The 25,298-nt window shown below is 40.0% G+C and overlaps 1 long non-coding RNA gene across 7 annotated transcripts in view; it reads left to right on the top strand.

Moving 5' to 3' along the window:
• Nucleotides 1-4,242: 4,242 nt before the first annotated feature.
• LOC104087968 (uncharacterized) overlaps nt 4,243-25,298 on the top strand; it is a 32,990-nt gene continuing 11,934 nt past the window's right edge. Inside the window, exons 1-7 of one of the 7 annotated variants that reach the window (XR_011410320.1) lie at nt 4,243-4,860; nt 5,707-12,185; nt 12,314-13,701; nt 14,456-14,519; nt 15,027-15,194; nt 15,312-16,560; nt 22,879-23,214. This is a non-coding gene — a long non-coding RNA (uncharacterized lncRNA). Of the gene's footprint in view, nt 4,861-5,706; nt 13,702-14,455; nt 14,520-15,026; nt 15,195-15,311; nt 16,561-22,878; nt 23,215-25,298 lie in introns of those variants that run through there. The other 6 variants (XR_011410324.1, XR_011410325.1, XR_011410322.1 and 3 more) reach the window with 6 other exon arrangements.

The raw sequence follows: 25,298 nt of genomic DNA, 5'->3' as shown, positions 1-25,298 counted from the left end.
TCGGTACTAAAGATCACCCAACCTAATAACATGGAAATTGACTTGAGAACTTATGTGATCCGTATTTGATGTTTTAGTATTGTTTGAAGCTCTTATTGAACTCATGACTGTTTCCCCCTCTTGTATTATTATTCATTCTATTGAGATGGTGTTTAGTTTTACATACTAGTACTATTCGATAGTACTAACGTCCCTTTTACCGCGGGCACTGCATCTTTAAATAGATGCAGGTGGTTCCATAGCAGGCAGTGTTGATCAGCGATAGTGGTACACCTTCCTCCTAGCAGACTTGGTGAGCCACACCTCATTTCGGGGTCATGTATTTTTTGTACATTTTGTTATCATGTTTGGAGGTATAGCCGGAGCCTTGTTATCGTCACTATCATTGTATTCCTTTGTATCTTTTAGAGGCTCCGTAGACATTGTGTGTGTTGTATGTCGGTGTTGGGGGAAGTCAAACAATTCATGTTTATGTTTGAATGAATCACTTGTTCCACTTTAACCTATAAAAAGGTGTGTATTTTGAGACTTAAAAGTGAAGTAACTAATGAAATGATTTAGTATTGTGTACATGATCTCCCTACTGTCTAATTAACGAAATTATATCTTCTCTTGATCATGGGTTCGTTGGGTAGAAAGCGTCTAACAGGCTTGCTCGACCGGGTTTACTCGGTTGGGCACCGGTTGCGCCTTCTGAGTTTGGGGCGTGACATCGGATAACTCCATTAATCATTGTGCAGTTGAAACCTCCTGTGATGGTTCAGACATACCAACAATGGTCCACCACCACCGCCAGAGATGAGGGGAATCGAGAATACAAAACAATTCCATGGACTTACCAATCAAAGGAAAAGGGAAAAATGACAGACACTGCAGCTGCTCACAGGATGACTAGGTCAGGAAGGTGTTACACTCCAGAAGAGGTGAATCGAGGGAACCCAAGTAGAGAACAGAACCAAAGAATAAACATAACAGACGCTGAGGTGGCAGAGTTTTGGAGGAAGATGTCGGTTAAAGAATATTCTGTAGAGGAACAGTTGAGGAAGACCCCTGCCTACATATCAATCATGGATTTGTTGATGAGCTCTGACAGTCATAGGGATGCTTTGGTGAAGGTGCTAGCAGAGTAAGTGTGCCAATCAATACTACTAGCGAGGCTTTAGTGGCAACCATTGGGAAGATGGTTGAAGCAAACATGATTTTCTTTCGGATTAATGAACTTCCTGTGGAGGATATGGATCATAACAAAGCTCTGCACATCACAGTCAAGTGTGGGGACAAAGTCGTGTCTCGAGTGCTTGTCGATGGAGGATCCAGAGTATATATTTACATGTTCTCTACTCTGTGAGAATTGGCTATTCATTTGAGGGAAGTGAAAGAAAGTCATTCAACAGTAGGGCTTTTGATGGGTCGTAGAAGGATGTCATCGGAGAGGTCTACTTAGCCCTACAGATTGGACCAATTGAATTCCCAATATTGTTCCAAGTGATAGACATTTTGTCTTCATACAATCTGTTACTGGGAAGGCCCAGGATACACATGGTAGGGTCAATTCCTTCCACTCTCCATCAGTGTATAAAATTTGAATGGGATTTCTAGGAGATTGTGATACACGAGGAGTAGAGCCGGTCAGCTTACTTGGAGCATGTGGTTCCTTTCATAGAAGGATTAGATGGGATCACCTTTCATGCGGTCGAGATCATACAAGAAATAAAAATGGAGAAGAGTGAGGAGAACCATGGTATGCAGTCACCGTACAGGTCAAAGATGGCAATACGAGAGATGATGAAGTATGGGTACCAACTAGGGACTGGGTTGGGAGCCCGATCATGTGGGATAACAAAGACAATTGAACCGAAAGGGCAGAAAGGTGCTTCCGACATGGGGTATCAACCTACAACTGAAAGAACCTATAACGGTAACCCTGGAAAGAAGGTTTTCGTACCATAGCATGTTTCGGGCCTGGGTCAGAGCTCACCACCAGAGGATGACATCGTTGACGAAATGGGAAGATTGTTTGTGACCATGATCGAGGAATGTTGCAACGAAGTTGATATCAAGACACCAATCATTTGGGATGCCGAACTAGGAGAGACCTTGCAGAATTGGACCGACAGTCCATCTCTAGTTCGCCGGGAGTCTTGGTAGCATGGAATTTTAGTAATTTTGAATAACGCATGGTTAATTGAGGCAAGAATCGTGCCTGTACCTTTTTGTTAAATTGCCTCTTTAAACGCTGAGACGTTCCTTTTGATGAAATGAAAGAATTATCTTTCCTGAAATCATTGCAAATTTATCTTTGCCTTTACTTATACTTAGTTTTTCTTTTCAGTAATCAAATTGATAATAACTCGCGTTTTGAAATTGTGACATGTAACGAAACCCTTGAGCAACATAATCCAGACTACGAAGAGTATGACAAGAGTATGATGCCTGAGAACCTCCCGCAAGAGATCAAGTAGCTAGAGAGCTAAGAGAAGCCCTACCTCGAAGAAACAAAAGTAATTAGCTTGGAGAAAAGGTGAAAGAAACCCGAATCAACATCCATTTGAAGATAGAACAGAGGGAAGAATTAGTAGAGCTCCTCCGATAATACATCGATGTATTCACTTGGTTATATGACAACATGCCTGGGTTAAGTACCTACATCGTCTCGCTCCGATTGCACACCGATCGCCAGGCCACCAGTCAAATAGAAACCCAAAAAATTCAAGCCATATTTGAGTCTAAGGATAAAGAAAGAAGTCACCAAGCAGATAGAAGCGAATGTAGTGAGAGTCACCAATTATCCTATATGGTTGGCAAACATCGTATGGTACCAAAGAAGGATGGGAAGATTAGGATATGTGTGGACTATCGAGATCTTAACAAATCCAGTCCAAAGGATGACTTTCCTCTACCAAATATCCATATCCTTATCGACAACTGTGAAACATGAGTTGTGGATTGTTTCGCCGGATACCACCAGATTCTAATGCACGAAGAAGACGCCGAAAAGATAGTGTTCACCGCGTAATGGGGAGTTTATTGCTACAGGGTCATGCCATTTGGTCTCAAGAACACCGATGCTACCTACATGAGGGCCATGATGACCCTCGTACACGATACGATCCACAAGAAAATTGAGGTATATGTGGATGATGTCATCATTAAATCTCGAAAGAATGCGGATAATTTGAGTGACTTAAAGATGCTCTTTGAATGACTGCGGAGGTACAGTTTAAATTTGAATTCTACGAAGTGTGCATTCGGAGTCCCTGCAGGAAAACTATTAGGATTCATCGTTAGCAGAAAGAGGATAAAGCTGGATCCCTCAAAGATCAAGGCCATTCAGGACTTGCGTCCACCCAAAAGCAAGAAGGGCGTGGTGAGCTTCCTCGAGAGACTAAACTACATCAGCAGGTTCATAGCTCGGTCAACCGTAATCTGTGAGCCAATTTTCAAAAAATTGAAGAACGATCCTGCTACAAAGTGGATAGAAGAATGTCAGAAAGCTTTCGACATGATCAAGAAGTATTTATCGAATCTGCCAGTGTTAGTTCCTCCCGAACACGGGAAGTCCCGACTCCTATACTTGTACGTCTTGGATAATGCATTCGGATGCATGTTGGGACAACACGATGAGACTGGAAAAAGGGAGCAAGCCATCGATTACCTGAGCAAGAAATTCACACCGTATGAAGCCAGATACACCTTGTTAGAGCGGACCTGCTGCTCTCTGACTTGGATCACTCAGAAGTTAAAACACTACCTATCAGCATATACCACACATCTAATATCCCGACTCGACCCACTTAAGTACTGTTGATACCCAATTTTGTCCTACCTTTCTTCTAATTAATTTTTTGGTGCTCCCTATTCATTAATAATCTAATGTTATATTTTTTAAATTATTTAATAATCTATTTATTAATTATAAGTATAATTATAGGAGTGATTACTACTATTTTAATTAAGATTATTATTATTATTAATTACTATTGATACTGTCATTATTAGCATGATTATTAATATTAGCATAATATGACTATTATTGAGTTAATCACTTATTTTAATATGTAATATTATATATGCTCTAAGTATTGTTTTTATTGAGTCCAAGTTATTAAGATATAGAAGCCAAATTAAATTAATCTGAAGAAGAAAAAGGCCATGATTTTCGGCCCAAATAAAGCCTTTATATCACCACATTCAGCAACCCATCAGATCTTTTTTTTTAAAAACCCAATTGTCCATCTCATTATCCAGTAATCCAAGGGAATTATCTAAAAGCCCTAAAAGCTAAGTCTCCAAATCTCTCTAACTCTAGTCTCCTCCAAACTAGCCGTACCCTAACCCCTTTTCTCTTGAGCGAAAATTCTAACCCCATTAGTTGTAACAGAACCTTGCCTCTCCTTTTTAGTGAAAAATCTTCCATCTCTCATATGTAAAAAGATTCAGTCAACACAAAAGCCAAAGGGAATTTTGAATTTTGTTTCGCCTCACACGGAGAATTGACAAAGCAGGGATCACACTTGATTTCAAACGGCTATATCTCTTCATCTCTCTTCTATCACGATGTTGACTCATCGAAACGGCTCTTTTTGCGATCTAAAATCGATCCATGACCTCTTCCTTTTGAATTTCAAAAAAATAAAACCCTAGCACTTTCTTCTCTATAAATACATCCTAAAGCTTCAGCTTAGAACCATCTTTGAATTCTGAAAAAACTCAGTTCATATCATACTCTGCTTTTCTTTATAATCTCAAGCTTTACAATCTATGAAAAACTTTCAATTTTTTAGTCTCCATTTTTACATTCTCGGCAACTAAGGAGTGGTAGGTCTGATCCCTCAAAGTCCCAGTTTACTGCTCAGGAAGGTAAATTCGACTCTCGCGCTGTTTATTTTTGTTATTGTTAAATTTTTTTTTATTTTATAGAAATTATGCTTTAGGATCTTTGTATTACTGAATGTTATTTATGCCTGTAGATTCGTTCTGTTGTTAAATCTTGAATAGCATATTTGTCTGAAAAATAAGTTTTGGTTCTCCTTGCATATTAATGTGACCGTAGAAAAATGTGACAGTAGAGGTGTCCTTTCCTTAGAAACCATGTCTCAAGTTTACTTAGTCGTGCATGTTTGTGAAGCCTTGTTATAAAATCATGTATTAGAAATTATGTCATTTGGAACTGTTCTTAAGATGCAATAATAGTAGTTGTAGTCCTCTTTTGCAATGAGAATACTCTTCTAATAATCATATGCTCAGGTTTCTATCAATGGAGTAGTATATAAAAAGAATAATTATTACTTGCAACTATTATGTACTAGTATTATTTAGTTCTATAGGAACTATGAATATTGAGTTCTTTATGCCGAAGCGTGATGAATGTTTTATGTGCTCATTGTTAGATAAATTGTATTTAGGATAGGTTTGCTTTATTACTTTTTAGTAGTGGACTACAGAAAGTTATCTGCTTAAATGAAAGCATTTTTCATTGGTGATAAAGTTATATGCCCCAGTGAGTATGAAGTATTTAACTAATCTAGAGGAGCCTTTAACAGTATAACTAGATCTTAAGGAAAATGTATCAACTATCTATGCATTTAAACTATGGATGAGTCCTTTTTTGAAAGAGTTGTGATAAACATATTTGTAGAAAGTAGGAAACTTGCTTTTAGAATATTGTTGTCAACCCGACCATTTATTCTTATAATTCGAGTACAGTTGAAGCAGCCAACAAAAACATCAAGAGGATCTTACGGAAGATAGTTGACAATCACATGCAATGGCACGAGAAGCTGTCCTTTGCCTTACTTGGTTACCGTATCACTATAAGAACATCTGCTTCGGCAACGCCATATATGTTAGTATATGGCACAAAAGTTGTGGTACTCGCATAGGTCGAGAAACCATCTTTGAGAGTCATCCAGGAAGCCAAACTAGATGATGCGGAATGGATACGTGTCAGGCAAGAACAACTCATGCTCATTACGGATACGTGTAAGGTGTCATACAGAATTGAAAGAGGCAGACCTGGAAATATCCATGTGGCTCAATTTTGGGAAAATGGTCATTGGCACCTACTGGAATTGAACAGAGTAGCTCCAACACATAAGATTCAAGATATAATGCAAATTCACATCTACTACAAACTGCAATCCCAAGATTAAACTATCTGGACTCCCACATTGTCTGGAAAATTTTCATGTGCATCTACTTGGGAAATGTTAAAAAAAAACGCAGCCCAATTTTACCAATAAAATGACCTGGCACAAAAAGATCCCATTTAAATGGTTCTTTTGTCTTTGGAGAGCTCTCAGAAATAAGTTACCCACTGATGACAGGATTAGTTCCTTTGGAATTATTACTGTATCAAGATGTGTATGTTGTACCATACCTACAGATGAAATAATAGAGCACATCTTCAGACAAGGCTACCTTGCTAAGACAGTGTGTAAGAAACATGGAGGTCCAACTGGAATTAAAACTGATAACATGCCACTCAGATTGATCTTGATGCACTGGTGGCTTCAGAAGAAAAACAATGAAGTGTTGAAGTTGATTCTAGCCTCTCTCTCCCCTTTATCATATGTTGGAACCTGTGGAAAAACAGATGTAGTGCTAAGTATGGTTCAAAGGCCTCCTCTATAGCTAGAGTAATCTTCTCCATCAACTCTATTGTCCAATTGCTTCTCCACACCAATTTTCCTACTATTAACTAGCCTTATAGATGGGTGAATCTATACTCTATCATTGAGAATATCAAACATCATACTATTGTCCATCAGGTTAAATGGACTAGACATGCGGCTGGTTTTGTAAAAGCTAACAGTGATAGGAGTGCTTTGATGTCACGACCCAAAATCTCACCATAGGTGTCGTGATGGCACCTAGGTAAGTCGATTACTTACAACAATTAAGCCAGTTTAACAATGATAATTTAAAACAAAGTTTAATATGAATACCGAAACAAAAGCGAAATAAGCCTATGCGGCAATAATCATAACAACCTCCCAAGACTAGGTTAGAGTCACGAACTTTAGCCGAATACATGGAAAGATCTCAAAGATCGAAATATAATATTGTTCAAATAACAAGTTGACATTAAAATGAAAGGAAAGGACTCCAAGGAGACTGCGACGATCAAGCAGCTCTACATTGAATCATCGCGATCAATAAGCTAACTCCGCTTGAGTCCGATATCTCCAATACCTGGATCTGCACAAAAATATTGCAGAAATATAGTATGAGTACACTACAGTCGGTACCCAATAAGTATCAAGACTAACCTCAATGGAGTAGTGACGAGGTACAAGTCAAGACACCTAATAGTCAAAATAACATGTGTAGTATAGAAGTAATAAGGTAATAATGAAAGCAGGATGATGTAAATGGCAACAAGAATCAACATGTGATGATATAAATAGTAAAGTAATAAGAATATCGTGAAAGTACCATTGAAACCAAATAAGGAAAATAAATAACAACCAATTAAATAAGTCGTTCTAACACAAGTTTCGCAACAAAATTACTCCGATAATCACAAGTCACGAGTCTCAACCCACAAATCATATTCTCACGGCACCTTGTGCCCACATTTCTAATCATAACCACACTGACAACTCACGTGCCAACATCTCAATCCGCCCAGCATGATCACAGGCTCAGAATTACAATCCGCCCAACATGGTCACAGGTTCATCACAATCCGCCTGGCATGGTCACAGGCTCAATATCAACATGAGAACAGATAATACAAGAATGCATGGGCATGATCAATAAATGTTACGTTTCATACCCTTGAACTAGTATAAGTGGCAAGCTACGGTGTATGCTTGTGCGAGTGTACTATTACAACCCAAGTCAACAAGTAATATCAAAGACATCAAGTAGCTCATTGAAAGCAACACATACAGAAGTAGAATCACACTATCACACGAATATTGTCAACATAATGCCCCTAGATAGCCACCCATATCACTCTACCTTGACAATATCATTAGTCACCCGTATCGCTCTAATAGCCACCCGTATCACTCCGCATAATAGCCACCCTTATCGCTCCGTCCGGACAATAACACAATAGCCACTCGTATCACTCTGCATAATCAACAATAGTGAGATGTCAGGCATAACAACAACAGTGAAATGCCACCCTTATGCTCCGCATAACAACAACCAATCCACACAATAATTCACATGTGCTAACATCACAACAAGACAACATATCAACTCGTACCACAAGTGCCCATAGGCAACAACCTTTCCAAAAGAACCAACAATATCAATATTTCCACAACAAATAGCCCACGGCTCAAACACAATGGGTATAGAATCTCAATAACAAAATAAACAGGAAAGTAACTCAACAATGAACAACACCCCCTTTAAACACAACTTCAATTAAAATAGATTAATGACTTTCAATAACTTCAACTTTAATTAATTGGTTAAGGATAAACTCGATAATGAAAGTATTTCCATAAAATGGCAAACTTCATATTCATAGGCTAACAATGAAAGAGATGGCATGAACTAGCAACTACATCTAAATGCATGAGAATAACCCTGCAACAAAAGAATATCATGTAACAACAATTTCAATTAAGAGTAACCCGACAATAAAGGAAGTCACATAATGATAAAAGAGGCCACAACTTCAAATAAAGCATATAAGAGTAAACTTTACAAGTAAAGGATGTGACATGTAACAACAACTTCAAATAAAGCATGTGAAAGTAAACATGACAAATAAAAGAAATAACATGTGCTAAGAATTCTAAATAAATACATGAAAGAAGCCTAAGAGTCTAAACCGGTCGATTTCCATATATAAACCTGAGTACGCACTCGTCACCTCGCGTGCACGGTTTTCTCAAATCCTAAGGGGTAGTTCCCCCACACAAAGTTAGACAAGATACTTACCTCAAAGAAGCTAAACCAATACTCTAAAATGACCTTTTCGTGTGAAACAATCTCCGGACGGCTAAAATCTTGTCAAAATAACTTAATATTATAAATAAAAACCATAGGAAATAATTTCAGATAATAAAACTCCGATCTTTGAGGAAAATTAAAAATTCAATTCAAAAGTCAACCCCGGGCTTGCACCTCGTAACTCGACAAAACTCACAAAATTCAAACATCCATTCCGATATGAGTCCAACCACACCAAAATTATCCAAACCTCGTAACTCGACAAAACTCACAAAATTCAAACATCCATTCCGATATGCCACACCAAAATTATCCAATTCCAACATCAAATCGGCCTTTAAATTCTCATTTTACATTTTAGAAAGTTTTTACAAAAAAATCCCCAATTTTCTCCAACTCAAATCACTAATTTAATGATAAAAACAAAGATGGAATCATGAAATATAATCAAATTCGGGTGAAGAAAACTTACCCCAATTCAAAGTATGAAAATCCCCTCCAAAATTGCCCTAAATCGAGCTCTCTAACCCAAAAAGTGATAAAATATCAAAAGCCCTCGAAATAGAGTACTTTATATTCTGCCCAGTGAATTATACATCGCGATTGCGAAGAACAAAACCTTCAGCTGCCAAATCGTGCTACGCGAACGCGACACTAAGGTCGCGAAAGCGGTGACCAAGATCTTCAGACTCTACGCGAACGGGTTTGTGTTCTTGCTAACGCGAAAAGAAAATTGTTTAATGCCCTTCTTGCCTTACTTTTGCACGATCGCGGAGCACTGCATGTGACACGAAGACAAAAAGTCTTCCAAGCTTCACGAAGGCGTTCACCTATTCGCGAACGCGAAGAACAAATACTGCCTGCCTCCAAATTACACTATGCAAACGCGGTACCATAGACGCGAACGTGATAAAGAAAACCAGATAACATAACTAACATTCTAAAATGGGAGGAAATGGCACATAGCCCATCCGAAATACACCTGAGGCCCCCGGGACACCGTCCGAACATACCAACAAGTTCCATAACATAATGTGGTGCTCGAGGCCTCAAATCACATCAAACAACATCAAAACTACAAATCGCACTTCAAATCGAACTTATGAACTTTCAACTTCCGCAACTTGCGCCGAATCATATCAATTCAACACGGAATGACGTCAAATTTTGCATGCAAGTCCCAAATGACACAACGGAGCTATGCCAACTTTCGGAATCATAATCCGAACCCGATATCAACAAAGTCAACTCCCGGTCAAACCTCTCAACCTTCTAAACCTTCAATTTTTGAACTTTCGCCAAAATGCATCAAATCCACCTACGGACCTCCAAATCTAAATTCAGACGTACGCTTAAGTCCAAAATCACCATACAAAGCTATTCGAATCATCAAAATACTATTTCGGAGTTGTCCACGTAAAAGTCAAACTCCGGTCAACTCTTGCCGCTTAAGCTTCTAAAAAAATCATTCTTCCAAGTCAAATCCCGAATCATCCAAAAACCTAACCCGGATACACATACAAGTCATAATACACAATACGAAGCTATTCGAGACCTTAAGCCACTGAACAGGACGCTAATTCTCAAAACGACCGGTCGGGTCGTTACATTTGATCAGCTCTGGGAGGATAGGTGGTGGTGTTATAATTAGAAATCATTTGGGAGAATTTATTCAGACAATTGCATCCCCATTGGGTGAGGGTACCATCAATTTGGCAAAAACGAAAGCCGCTTCTATATCCAGTGGTGCATTGCTAATGGGTACAACAGAGTACATCTACAGGCAGATTCTGAGCTATTGATCAAACTGGTTGACAAGCAATAATGATCCCCCTTGGATCATCAAGATGAATTTGCAGAAGCTGAGAGCACTTTGTCTTCAGTGTGAGAAGATCACATACTCTCATGTGTACAGAGAGGCCAATTCCCCTGCTGATTTAATATCTAAACTCAGTTATGATCTCATTGCACTAACACACTTCCCCAACACTTTTAATCTACCTCCTCATATAAGGGGGCCAAATCCAGAAAGATATTTTGGACACCCAAGCTTTCAGATACAGAAAGACTCAAAGAATCATTACACCACCACAATTGGCTTCCACCACTTCTCATGGTTATGGTTGATACAAATAAATTGAGGGGAGAATACAAATTTGTCCAATTATACATCATGAAATATCATCACAGCAGCATGAGTAGGAACTGTGGTTCAGATGCTAACGCCACCATAAGAGCAGTTTAAATGCAACAACAGTATGGTTTTTACTAACCTGTTTGTTCTTATGTGCACCACATTGGACACACTCATAACATTGATAGACCTCCAAGGTGTTGTATTAGCACCTTGGGTGCTCAGTCTGTTGGAGGTTTTTTAATACTATAAAGAGTGGTGTTCTCTGTAGCTAACCTTCAATGCAGGCAACTAAATATACCATACCCACAATCACCAGCACAACACCTTAATACCATTACACCCTCAGCAACCCTTTACAACAACCTTACTCCACTTCAACACTACTACAAATACATTAAGATCTATCCTTACACTCCGGAGACTTAATCAATTTCCCTAGCCAACAACTCACATCTCACACCAACTCTCAGAATCCACAAGAACCTGGGAGTAGAGTTGCATACCCACAATCCAAGGACAGAGGACATAAAGATACACATCTTTAACTCTTTTTTCCTTTTTGCGGGTAATTGTTCTTGTGGCATGCTTAACTATTTGATTTACTTTCAGTGTGTGGTATCAGCAATCCCAATGCTCATCCTGCTGAGAGTCTACCAAAGGTCACAAGCATGTCAGAATTTGGCTAACTGCTTAAATGCAAAGGAGGAAAACACAATGTTGCAGATCACAGTTTGTAGAAATAAATATTTGGGAGCAGAACACCTTATCTTTGTTTTCTGGGAGATGGATAAAAGGGAACACTTTCTTCTAACTTGTTTGTTAAATTTTGAAAGTACAAAAAGTAGGCCTAGATCATTGGTGAATCCTCAATGTGTGGTATCAGCACTTCAAGTGCTCAGTCTGTTGAAAATTCATCAATCATCCTGGGAATGCCAACTTCATCATGCCATATTGGATCACATAAGACATCCAGACATGCATGTCATGTCTGGGGGCTCAAAGCTAGTTGCCCAATATGGTGCAACAACAAGCAGGTTCCAAGCAATCACACACAGTGACTACTGCCAACTGAGCAACCAACTGGACACAACTAGGGGAACAAACCTAGCTGCCCTAGTTTTCTCTACAGGCAATCACCATATATAGTTTATGGAACCATATAGCTCACACACATGTGCCCAAACAATGAATAACCTGGACAAATTTTGGGGCTCAGGCCTAAATGTTCAGTTTGACAAGTTTAATATCACCCTCCAGGTGCAGAGATATACACACATACAAGCACAAATGTTTGATATGGAGTGCAGAACCAACTTCCAGATGCCATCAGCTCAACTTGATTCACCTCTTCTGTCCTGGATGAAGACAACAATCATTCACCATCCAGTGCAAAATACATTAATGCATTGGTCACACACAGGAAATACCTCATGCCCAAGTTCTTCTATTAGCTCCAACAAATAGAGGTAGCATGTTACTTCAACACCATACCTCCTTTTGTTAGCTATCTTCGACTTGGTCAGTGTATAGCTATGTTGAAGACAGTCCTTTTCATAGGATGGATGTACCTACCTGTTAGTTTTTGGAAGGTCTCCCTCCAACTCTTTTGCATAGTTGACATAGGTTTATATTGTATAGTTGACCTAGGATAACTTCACATTGTCTTTTGTCATCCAAATGTCTATCAAATATGGATAGATAACTGGAAATTCACTATAGGTCTAACTTCACATAAGCTTTTGGATCCTCTTGATTGTTTTGTTTGGATAATCAAGTGGTATTCCACCATAGGTTTGAGGTTAGGTTCATGCCCCCCTCCTTTGAATTTGCTTCATTTGTATATACAAAAACCCTAGGCACAATGCCTAGTGGGTTCTACTAAAATAAATATATGCTATATTACATATTAGGGAACTTCAAATACGAGTCTTCAATTTTCAATTATCTATCTTAATTTTTCGATTTTAAAATACAAACTTATGGGCTTTAATTATCAATCTCCATTAATTAATTTTCAATTATCAAATTTCAATCGATAATTTCAATTTTCAATCGTCAATAATCAATTATCATTTTCAATCTCTCGTGGACTTTAATTTTTCGTGGACTTCAATTGTGGATTTATTTTATGCACCGTGGACTTCAATTGTGGATTTACTTTATGCATTGTGGACTTCAATTGTGAATTTACTTTATGCATTGTGGAATTCAATTGTGAATTTATGTTTTGCACCGTGGACTTTAATTGTGGATTTACTTTATGTATTGTAGACTTTATTTGTGGATTTACTTTTATGCACAGTAGACTTCAATTGTGTTTTGTTTTTTCTCACCTTATTTACTTCCTTCATTGTGGACTTCCTTTCACCTTGTACATAACATATATGGTGTATGTAATTTTGTGAATGTGGATTTAATATCAACTTCCTCCATTCCATCATATTTATATATTCAAAGTCGCTAATGAATTTTCTAGTATATTTTGTTTCATAAGATGACAGGATCAGAAGTTCGCACCACACATCAAATCGTGGATCATATCTAAGCAACGAACTGGGAAAATTGTCGAAGGTGGAGTTAAGCTCATCATCAAGAGGTCAAAGATCTACTCCCAAATTATATTTTGCAAAATCGTGGTTATATAGGTAAATCAAATTCAATTGTGTCCATCTCTTAGTCGTTAATCGTTTGACCTACATATGGCCTAATTCTCATAAAGCCCTCGATATGTAGGCAACTCGAAAATCGGAGTGCGGCCGCAGCCTTTCAAAATACCTTTCATTTTGAATCATTTCGATCCTCCCTTAGGCCATGGCCGCCTTCTATAGGATATCTAGGCTCGTCCGCCTTTAATAGGATATTTAGGCTCATTCGCCTTTAATATGGCATTTAGGCTCATCTGCCTTTAATAGGATAATAGGAAAGTCCACCTTCAAATAGGACATTCGATCGAAATGATTCCATCCCATAATTTTTCCAACGTCCATATCATCCTTATCCTTTTAAGGGCGTACTTGTTGGCCGGGACAAAATTGGCAACTACATCAATTTCTTTTCTCGAAAATGCTTTCATCATTTTTGGTTAAAGAGGGACAACTGTTGAACAGTACTGAGAGATTGAGTATTCAGATAGTATGAGTTCACGAGACTTCCATTGTAGTGCATCCCATATAGCATGTACATTGGCATGTAGATGTCACATTCCTCAAATTATTCTGAGTTGATCTATTTTTCTTGTATTAAGTTATCTGTTGAACTTGAAAGCATGTCTACATTTCTGTACTGTAATTCTATATCGAATTGTACCTGCTGAGCTTGTCATTACTTTCAGTCCAATAGTTAGTATTGTTACTTACTGAGTTGGTTGTACTCACATTACACCATGCACCTCGTGTGCAGATTCAGGCATTTTCGGGCACGGTGATCGTTGATTGTGGAGTCCGATCATTTGGAGATCATCGAGGTAGCTATTGGGCGTTCGCAGACCTTGACTCTCCTCCCTTATCTTTCATGTTATTAATTTCAGTTTTATTTTCTGGACGGTGTACTAGACTATCTTTATGTAGATGCTCATGTACTCGGCGACACCCCGATTCTTGAGAGAGATTATGTATTGAGTTATGACTTCCTATCCTGTTTTTAAAAGATTTTCCTTTAATTAAGCTGTTTTCATATCTTTCAAAATTTTAAAATATTGAAAATGTCTGAGTAGTTGGCTTGCCTAGTACTATGATAGGCGCCATCACGACGGATTTATTTTGAGCCGTGACAAATTGGTATCAGACCCTAGGTTACATAGGTCTCATGAGTCATGAGCAGGTTTAGTAGAGTCATGCAGATCGGTACAGAGACGTATGTACTTATCTTCGAGAGGCTGTCGAACCCTTTGGAAACTTCACATTCTTATATTCTTGTCTTGCGGATTTGTTGATTCCGGTCACTAAATTTCTGTTGTTCTATTCTCTCACAGATGGTGAGGATACGTACTACCGGTCAGGATGGACAGCCACCAGTACCACCAACTAGGGACACAAGAGGTCGATGTTGCGATAGGGGCCGCGGTAGAGGCATGGGTGCAGCTCGTACAGCAGCTAGAGCGGCACATGCAGATCCACCAGTTGATCTAGCTCAGGAGCAGGTACCAGCTATGGTTGAGCCAGTAGGGCCAACTCAGGCACCAGTTGTGCCTATTGTGATTCCAAGCCTTCAAGAGGCTTTGGCTCAAATTTTGACTGTGTGCACTAACCTTGCTCAGGCGGTTTCTGTTCCGGCTGCGGCAGCCACTTCTCAGGTCGGGGGAGGTACTCAGACTCCCGTCGCCCGTATACCAGAACCGGTGATGTAGAAACTCCAGACATCGGGGGTACCACTAGCCCAGCCGCTCATGCCTAGGCAGGTCCTGTTATGATTGATAATGAGCAGAGGAGACTAGAGAGATTTGGGAGACTCCAGGTTCCATCATTCAGTGGGGCTGAGTCTGAGGATGCCCAGGACTTTTTGGATAGGTGTCAGCGGATTCTTCGCACGACAGGTATTCTGGAGACCAGTGGGGTCTCATTCACTACTTTTCAGTTTACTGGGGCTGCCTTCAGATGGTGGGAAGATTATGAGAGGCGCAGGCCAGTCGGTGCAGCACCACTTACATGGCGTGAGTTCTCCGTTCTCTTCTTGGAGAAGTTCGTGCCATAGTCTCGTAGAGAGGAGCTGCACAGATAGTTTGAGCAGCTACGTCAGGATGACATGTCTGTGACTCAGTACGAGATAAAGTTTTCCGGGTTAGCCTGTCACGCAATTTGGTTGGTTCCCACGGATAGGTAGAGGATTAGGAGGTTCATTGATGGCCTTACATATCAGTTGCGGTTGCTTATGACTCGGGAGAGGCTATCTGGTGCTACTTTTGACGAGGTGGTTGATATTGCTCGGCAGATAGAGATGGTCCATAGTCAGGAGCATGAGGAGAGGGAGGCGTCGAGTTTCGAGCGGTCCCAGTGGTGTTCATTCTGGGGGACAGTCTTACCACAGCAGGGGTCGTCCTTATAGGCCCGCTCAGATGGCTCGTCCAGTTCACCGTGTTGCATTATCTAGCCATGGTTCATACAGTGCCCGTCCGGGCCAGTCATCTCTCAGTGCTCTTCCAGCTCAGAGTCCATCCCGTGCACCATCAGTGCATGGTTCTTCTGTACCAGGTTCTTCTGATAGTTATTTTGGTTCTCGGGGTCCGCCTCAGTACTTGCCGCCATTTTTCGAGAGGGGATGTTTCGAGTGTGGAGAGTTAGGTCATGTGAAGTGGTTCTGTCCCCGCCTTATGGGAGGTCCAGTTCAATAGAGCAGTCAGGCCACGACCTCAGCACTAGTTACTTCACCACCCGCCCAGCCAGCTCGGGGTAGGGCTCAGGCAGCTAGGGGTCGCCCAAGAGGGGGAGGCCGATCAGGTGGCAGTCAGGCCCGATTCTATGCTATTCCTTCCAGGCCAGATGATGTTGCTTTAGATGCAGTGATCACAGGTATTGTCTCAGTATGCCACAATGATGCTTCTGTATTATTTGATCCTAGTTCCACTTATTCGTATGTATCATCGTATTTTGCTCGTTATCTAGATATGCCCTGTGAGTCCTTAGTCTCATCTATTCATGTATCTACGCCAGTGGGCGATACTATTGTTGTGTACCGTGTATATCGGTCATGTGTAGTGACTATTGGTGGATTGGAGACTAGAGTTGATCTCTTATTGCTTAGTATGGTTGATTTCGACGTGATCCTGGGTATGGATTGGTTGTCTCCATGTCATGCTATGCTATATTGTCACGCTAAGATCGTGACTTTGGCGATGTTAGGTTTGCCGAGGATCGAGTGAGAGGTTCTCTAGATTATGTTTCCGGTAGGGTGATTTCATATTTAAAGGCTCAACGGATGGTTGGGAAGGGATGTTTATCTTATTTGGCCTTTGTGAGGGATGTTGGTGCTGATACCCCTACTATTGATTCTGTTCCGGTGGTGCGAGACTTTACGGATTAGTTTCCTGCAGACTTGTTGGGCATGCCACCCGACAGGGATATTGACTTTGGTATTGACTTGGTGTCGGGTACTCAGCCCATTTCTATACCTTCGTACCGCATGGCCCCAGCTGAGTTGAAGGAACTAAAAGAACAGCTTCAAGAACTCCTTGATAAGGGGTTTATTAGGCCAGTGTGTCGCCTTGGGGGGCGCCGGTTCTGTTTGTGAAGAAGAAGGATGGTACTATACGCATGTGCTTCGACTATAGGCAGTTGAACAAAGTTACAATCAAGAACAAGTATCCTTTGCCGCGCATTGATGATCTATTTGACCAGCTTTAGGGAGCGAGGGTGTTCTCTAAGATTGATTTGAGGTTTGGGTATCACCAGTTGAAGATTCGGGACTCGGATATTCAGGACCTGTTATGGTCATTATGAGTTCCTTGTGATGTCTTTTGGGTTGACCAATGCCCCAGCAGCATTCATACATATGATGAACATTGTATTTCAGCCTTATCTCGACTAGTTTGTCATAGTATTCATTGATGATATCCTGGTGTACTCTCGTAGCCAGGAGAAGCATGCCCATCATTTGAGGATTGTGATGCAATGGTTGAGTGAGGAGAAGTTTTATGTCAAGTTCTCCAAATGTGAGTTTTGGCTTAGTTAAGTGGCATTCTTGGGGCACATGGTGTCAAGTGAGGGGATTCAGGTGGATCCGAAGAAGATTGAGGCAGTTTAGAGTTGGCGGGGACCGTCTTCAACTACGGAGATTCAAAGCTTTATCGGCTTGTCCGGCTATTATCGTCACTTCGTGGGGGGTTTCTGTCACGACCCAAACCGATGTGCCGCGACGGGCACCCGGTGCCTTACTCAACCGAGTACCAACATAACGTATATTCGTATGACGACCCAATATGATAGAGAAATTTATGCACGTGACATACGGGCCTATAAGGCCGACATGATCATTTGTACACTCAAAACATAGGCCGACAAGGCCATACAATCATTCATATACATGTCATATGTCTACAAGCCTCTAAGAGTACATAAACATCATAATGCCGAGACAGAGCCCCGACATACCAATCAATACGTGTCCAATGCATACTAATCAAATAGGCAACTCCGGAGCAAATGAAGTGCACCAACATCTCCCGCTGAGCTGATAGCCTACTTGGAGGACTCTCGACCTGTCTATCGGAACCTGCGGGCATGAAACGCAGCGTCCCCAGGCAAAAAGGGACGTTAGTACAAATAATGTATCGAGCATGTAAGGAATGAAAATCAGTAAATAATAGACATGAGAGAACATAAAGTAAAAGACTCGACATGTAAGTCTAAATAGCTTTATGAATCATTTAATATTTAAAATGTCATGCATATGCGTATAAATATCATACCCTGCATAGGTATATGCGTTCATAACATAATCAAGCCTCTGAGGGCATCCCATCATATAATCTCGACCACTGTGGGCAAATCATCAACGTATACCAGCTGATCAGGTGGTTGTGCGTATATAATGCCATAACCTTTTTTCATATCCCATATACATATAATATACGCGTATATAACGCCATCTGGTCATTGGTCAATGTACACATAAATGCATGAAATACATAAGAAATACGTTAATAAGATTTCTCGGTATGTCATAAGATCAATATGCCTTTTGGATAAACTTTATCAAATATGTATTTTTCTGAGACCCTTGAACAGAAGATATAATAATAATTTACATGGAGAATCAAGAATATAGACACCCCTAGTACTTCTATGAATAGAGTAATTTATGAAAATTATGCGTTTACTCGTTTCGTTTGTATCGTATGGATCATGCCAAAAAGAAAGAAGGGATACCCTTAACATACCTGAATTGATTCTCTTGACAATCCCTCCAACACATATCTTTTGCGACAAAACACGTAACGGCGGATCGAAGTAGGGGAGAATCCGTATGATATTCTTGAGAAAGATTACACCGTACTCCTTTAGAATCGCAAAATCCCATTGCTATTATGCTAAGAAGTTTCGTATGAATTTTTATTGAAGTAACTCACGTTACTATCATACATGTTCTTGTATGAACTTGATGAAGAGTCCCTTCCTCATATTGTAGAGATATCAACACCTCTTTAAGTGATTTAGAGAGGCTTTTAAAGTTTGGTGGGTGTGGGACCCACTTAGGATGACTTAGCCACCTAACTCTCTAATTTTGCCACCTTACCATATAACATTAAGAGTCATTTATTTGGGGTAGGTTTTCTGCCACGTTGGGGGGGGGGAGGCTTATCCAAAATTATCCACTCATTTCCTTAATTAACTTGTTAATTCCCCCACTAATCTAATAATTTATCAATTACCCACATAATCAAGAATTATCTCAACTTACCTAAAATACTACTCACTTTTAACATAGTTTATACACCTTACTATCATGGTCATGTGGTACCTTGTATGGCACAAGTCCATAAATACCGGGGTATTATAGCTTGGACCGTATTTTATCCCAAGATGTCTAACTTCGACGAAATTTATTTTCTTCGATTTGCTTACCCTCTCACTTTCACGAATTTACTCATCACTTGTTTGAAATAGCAAAATGATTATAATCTCAAAATAATCTCATTCACGTGCTTACGTCGATTAACTTACGACGAAACTTTAACGTCCGAAAATGCGGGATGTAACATCATTCCCCCCTTTGGAACATTCGTCCTCAAATGTTGACTGATGCACTTATCATTATCATAACCTATAGTTCTTGCGAATTCTTTAGTACTCTTCTTGCCATCTAGGCAACTGTTCTGTGAATAAATCCAAGGGCCAGGGAATTCCCCCCTTTAGGCCTCTTTCTCACACCACGACTTGTGGTCGGAATCCTTCCAATCTCGTAACTGTTGCTACCTTCTATCATGCAGCTTGTACTACTCTGACCTTGTAAGTGCGCCTATGCGACTCTTCTCTCCTTTTTCCTCCAGCTTTTAGCCAATCTCTAGGCCTCACTTTGTAAACATTATACAAAGCTTGACAAGATGTCCCTCTAGGCATCTATAGGTACTGAAGTTCTTCGCTCGGTATTTTGTTGAACTTACGAATATTGCTATACCTTATTTCATAGACCTGGTTATCCATTCGTATGACTTTACTGCATCTAGGTAGGTCATACTATACCATAACTCTTTCTTCGATTTATCGTTACTGAAGTCTGCTACCAAATTCCAGGTTACTCTCGTTGCTTATCCCATATGTATAAATCTAAGTTCTTTAATGCTTTCTCATTACTGTTCATCTTAAGAATGACGGCCAAATCTTATCTCATACTTTGTAACTATTATCTATCCATTGTTGATTTACCTCGATGTTGATATACAATTTACCACTAATAACTTGACCTTTTATGTAACACTGCCGCTATGGCTCACGTCGCATCGAGGAACATTTGAAATGATTTGACTGATCCACCTGGGGGCGATACCATGCTTCCATAACCATATTTCATAGCATCCCATCATCTTACGTGGGTATTTTAATCATGTACAACTCATGAAATCCCTTCAAATCATCACTCAATCGAAGGCCCAAACGTCATCCTTCATTTATCACAATTATACCCTCATTCTACTACCAGGGCAGCATTCCATCTCTTTTAAATGCTATTAGTCTTAGACTCCTTTGAGTTCATTCAGGCTATACTGAGCTTTCTATAACTTAGAAAAACCATCAGCTCTCTTGTTTTTATGGGATTAATCCTAAGGACTTATCCATTCTCATCACCTTCTCACTCGCCCTTTCTTATCCTAACTCCTGTATTCCTAAAATCTTGTCTCTTTACCATACTTTAGCTTGCGACCTACACATATTCATTTATACTACTCGCAACCTTTCTTCAACTTGCTTGCACCACTGATTTCCTTATGTTATTTTGGAACATTAAGCGAGACATCACAGTCTCAGACTCTTCTTAACTCTTTTAACTAGACCTCTCGATACCTAGAAACAATAGGTATGGATTAGTCGCAATGCTACTAGTCCTCTATCTAAAGTATGGATTAGTCGCAACCTTCTGCATTTGAGTATCTCGTACGTTGTTCACCTTTACCTTACTTACCTTAAAATCTCGCATCACATCTTCTATCTCTTTTATGACCTCGCTTTCACACATGTATAATTCACATTCACAACTTGAAGCTCTATTATAATAGTTGCACCTCTGGTGCATGCACAATCCGGTGGTAGCTCCATACTGACTTCTTATGAGGCTGGTACTCTTCTAACTGCCTTTCTTGTAGAACCGTTATAGAATATAGTTGTTGTACTATCTCTCTTGCACCTCTGATATTAAGAGTGATTCTGCTATGTTCTTAATCATGATTTCTATAATTTTCTGGGTCCAATAATCAGACTCCTGATTACTTAGTTGATGTAACTCCTTAGTTTCCTCTTCCTTCTGATCAGCTTTTATGTAGGCTTTAAGCTATCTTCCGATCTGCAGCTCCTGGTATTAGTTATTACTTTAGCCTTTCATGGGTGTTATGGAATATCCATGGTACAATCTTCTAATGATTCAATCCTTTGTCCATGACATGGGCTCAATTCTTTCTTTTAACTTATACTGGAGTCTTCTACGGCTATATGATTGTTAACATATATGTTGCATGGATAATACTCCGAAATCTTAAGTGTGTTCATAACGTAACTAACTCTGGATCATTGATCAAATAATTCCTTTCTTTCCATCTCAGCTTTCTTCAAACGTAAGCAATTACCTTTCCTGGTCTTTCTGCCCCTTGTTACGTGCATACTTAGCTTATCTTAGTTTCCATGCATGCCAGAATTTTTGTGCAACTCATATGATCTCGAATATTACTTTTGACTTCACTTCCCGTTCATTAGCCACGGTAGGTGCCACTTTCTTATGGAGTGCATATAAAGTTATAGTGAGACTGTTTTTACATGACCATTTCTTCTTCAATTACTATGCTTAGGTTGAAGCCTTCTTCCTTATTTCCTCAGCTAGTTTTTCACTGTAGTACTTAGGGAGGACCCCCTGATTTTTGGAGGAAGTAAGGATTATAGGGGAGATGCTGCCCGTATACAAAATAAGCTTGTCGTTCGTTGTGCGATAGTTGTACCTTTTCTAACTTAATGATAGTATTATTATCGTTGTTGTAGATTAAGGTGCAAAGAGGCGAGTTCAACTTGGTGATTGGAAAGATTGTGATCCCGTAACTACATGAGTTTGATAACGAGGCATAAAGAGAAGTTCGTATTCCTAAACTTATGTACATTATCCTAGTCTCATAATTTATAGTGTTATCCCTTATCGGGACTTTATATTCGGTTAAGTATTGTCTTCTTCCAGTCAAGAGAGCAGAGGGTCTCTCTATATATATACAGTATTACAGTATTTTTGCCACCATCAAGCTATAATCGATGGGTAGGCCCCTATTGGGCAACCTCTGATCAGATGGTAGATTATTTACCGAGCCTATTGTGGCCGAGCACCTATGAGCGAGCCCAAAATGTCCGAGATACCTAGCCTAGTATGGTCGAGCGCCTATGAGCGAGCTTTCTATGGACGAGCAGTTACACGTACCCAGCCTTATAGGGCCGGACATTTATTATACTTACTATATTGAGAGAATTGAGTCAGTATCAGCAGGTAAGTATATCTCCAGATCATCTTTGACTCCCAGTTACTTTCAGTTATTATATTATCAGTTCAGTTTCAGCTTTAAGTTATTTTATTGTCTTACATACTCGGTACATTATTTCGTACTGACGTCCCTTTTCTGTGGATGCTGCATTTCATACATGCAGGTTCTGATAGACAGACGGATAGACCTCCTCAGTAGGTGTTGCCCGAGTTGAGCTTGATCGGTAAGCTCCACGTCCTTTGGAGTTGCCGGATCTAGGGTTTTGTGTACATATTGTGTATATATGTATATATGTTATGGGTAGGTCGGGGCCTTGTTCCGGTCACAGTACATCTATTAGTAGAGGCTTGTAGACATATCCTATCAGTTAGTGCAGCATGTTGGGCTTGTAGGCTTTGTATGTATATTTTGTTGGTTTGTCAGATGTAGTAGTTATGACGGCCATGTCGGCCCAACTTTATATTGATGTTTAGTCAAAACTAGTTTCCGTTCTGTTTTATATTTTGCTTCGCAAATTGTCTTGCAATGTGGCCCCATGGCCAAAGTATGACATTGTATGTTCAGAGTCCCTCAGTCGCAAGTTGGTACACTAGGTTAAGTGAGGCACCGGGTGCCGGTCTCGCACCCAGGTTCGGGGCGTGATAATGACGCAGGACCTCGCTTACTCATTAGCGAGTACTACTTTGGTCTTCTCACGATCAATGATTCCTCCCCAATAGTGCTTGACTCTGTGTCCATTCACTAAACGTTTTCTTTCACCATGTGAAGCGCGCAGCTCAATTGTACCATAAGGAGTGACTCTCACTACCTCAAATGCACTTGACCATCTCGAATTTAACTTACCAGGAAACAGCTTGAGCCTAGAATTGAACAATAGTACATGTTGGCCCGGTTCGAAGTGACGTAGATTGATATGCTTGTCATGTCATCTTTTTATTTTCTCTTTGTAAAGCTTAACATTTCCATAAGAGTGCAGCCTGAACTTATTTAACTCATTCAACAGCAAGAGTCTCTTCTCGCCCGCGGCTTCAAGGTCCATATTCAACTTTTTAATGGCCCAGTACGCTTTGTGTTCAAGTTCAACATGCAAGTAACATGCCTTTCCATAGACATGCTTATAAGGCAATGCCCCAATTGGTGTTTTGTATGTAGTTCTATATGCCCACAAGGCATCATCTAGCTTTGCAGCCCAATCTTTCCTATTCACACTCACCGTCTTCTCTAATATTCCTCAGCTTGTCCACTTGTTTGCGGATGATATGCCGTGGAAACTCTATGGCGGACTCCATATTTATCTCGAAGGTTATTCAACAACCGATTGCAAAAATGTGTCCCTTCATCACTAATCAAGGCATGTGGAGTCCCAAACCTCGAAAATATATTCTTTTTCACAAACGCATCTACCACCATGGCATCATTTGTTGGCAATGCGATCGCCTTTACCTATTTTGACACGTAGTCAACTGGTAGCAAGATATATGTATTTATTTCCTCTGGACAATGGTAATGGTCCCATAAAATCTATCCCCTACACATCAAAAATCTCAACCTCCAGGATGTTATTCAAATGCATTTCATGCCTCTTTGTGATTGTTCCTGTTCTTTGATACCGGTCACACTTCTTAACAAATGCATGGGCATCCTTGAATAATGTTGGCCAAAAGAACCTAGATTGTAATACCTTTGCAGTTGTCATATCGCCTCTATGATGGCCCCCATAAGGTGATGCATGACAATCATACAACACTAATTCCACCTCCTTTTCTGGAATGCATCTCCTCATCAACTGATCAGCACACATCTTGTACAAGAATAGCTCATCCCAGTAGTAGAAGTTCACATCATGTAGAAGCTTCTTTCTTGCTTTAGATTCAATTTCAGGAGGAAGTACCCCACTCACAAGATAATTCACACAATCTACGTACCATGGGGGAGGGTATTGGGTGATAGAAAAATGTTGCTCATCAGGAAATGCCTCTTTAATTTGTCCACCCTCCTCCACGTGGTCATGATTTTCCATCTTTGATATATGGTTAGCTACTTGGTTCTCTGTGCCCTTTCGATCTCGTATTTCTATATCAAATTCCTGCAACAACAAAACCCAGTGCATCAATCTAGCCTTGGATTCTTTTTTTGTAAATAGATATCTGATTGCTGCATGATCGGTATGGACTATGACTTTTGTTCCCACCAAGTATGCCAGAAATTTCTCAAAGGCCCACACAACGGCCAACAACTCCTTTTCAGCGGTGGTGTAATTCAGACGTGCATCATCAAGAGTCTTACTCACATAGTAGATAAAATAAAACATCTTGACCTTCCTCTGGCCTAGCACTTCCCCAATAGCATGGTCACTTGCATCACACATAAGTTTAAATGGTAAGGACCAATCCGGTGCCGCAATAATGGGGGCAGCCACCAACTGCTTTTTGAGCTGTTCAAATGCCTTCAGGCAGGCTTCATCAAAATTGAAAGCTACATCCTTTTCAAGCAACCTGCACAAAGGAGTAGCAATTTTTGAAAAATCCTTAATAAAACGTCTATAGAATCTAACGTGTCCCAAAAACTCCGGACACCCTTCAC

Source organism: Nicotiana tomentosiformis, chromosome 8 (genome assembly GCF_000390325.3).
Source record: "Nicotiana tomentosiformis chromosome 8, ASM39032v3, whole genome shotgun sequence".
In the NCBI taxonomy this organism is placed as follows: Eukaryota; Viridiplantae; Streptophyta; class Magnoliopsida; order Solanales; family Solanaceae; genus Nicotiana; species Nicotiana tomentosiformis.
This window is presented reverse-complemented; position numbering and strand designations above follow the sequence as displayed.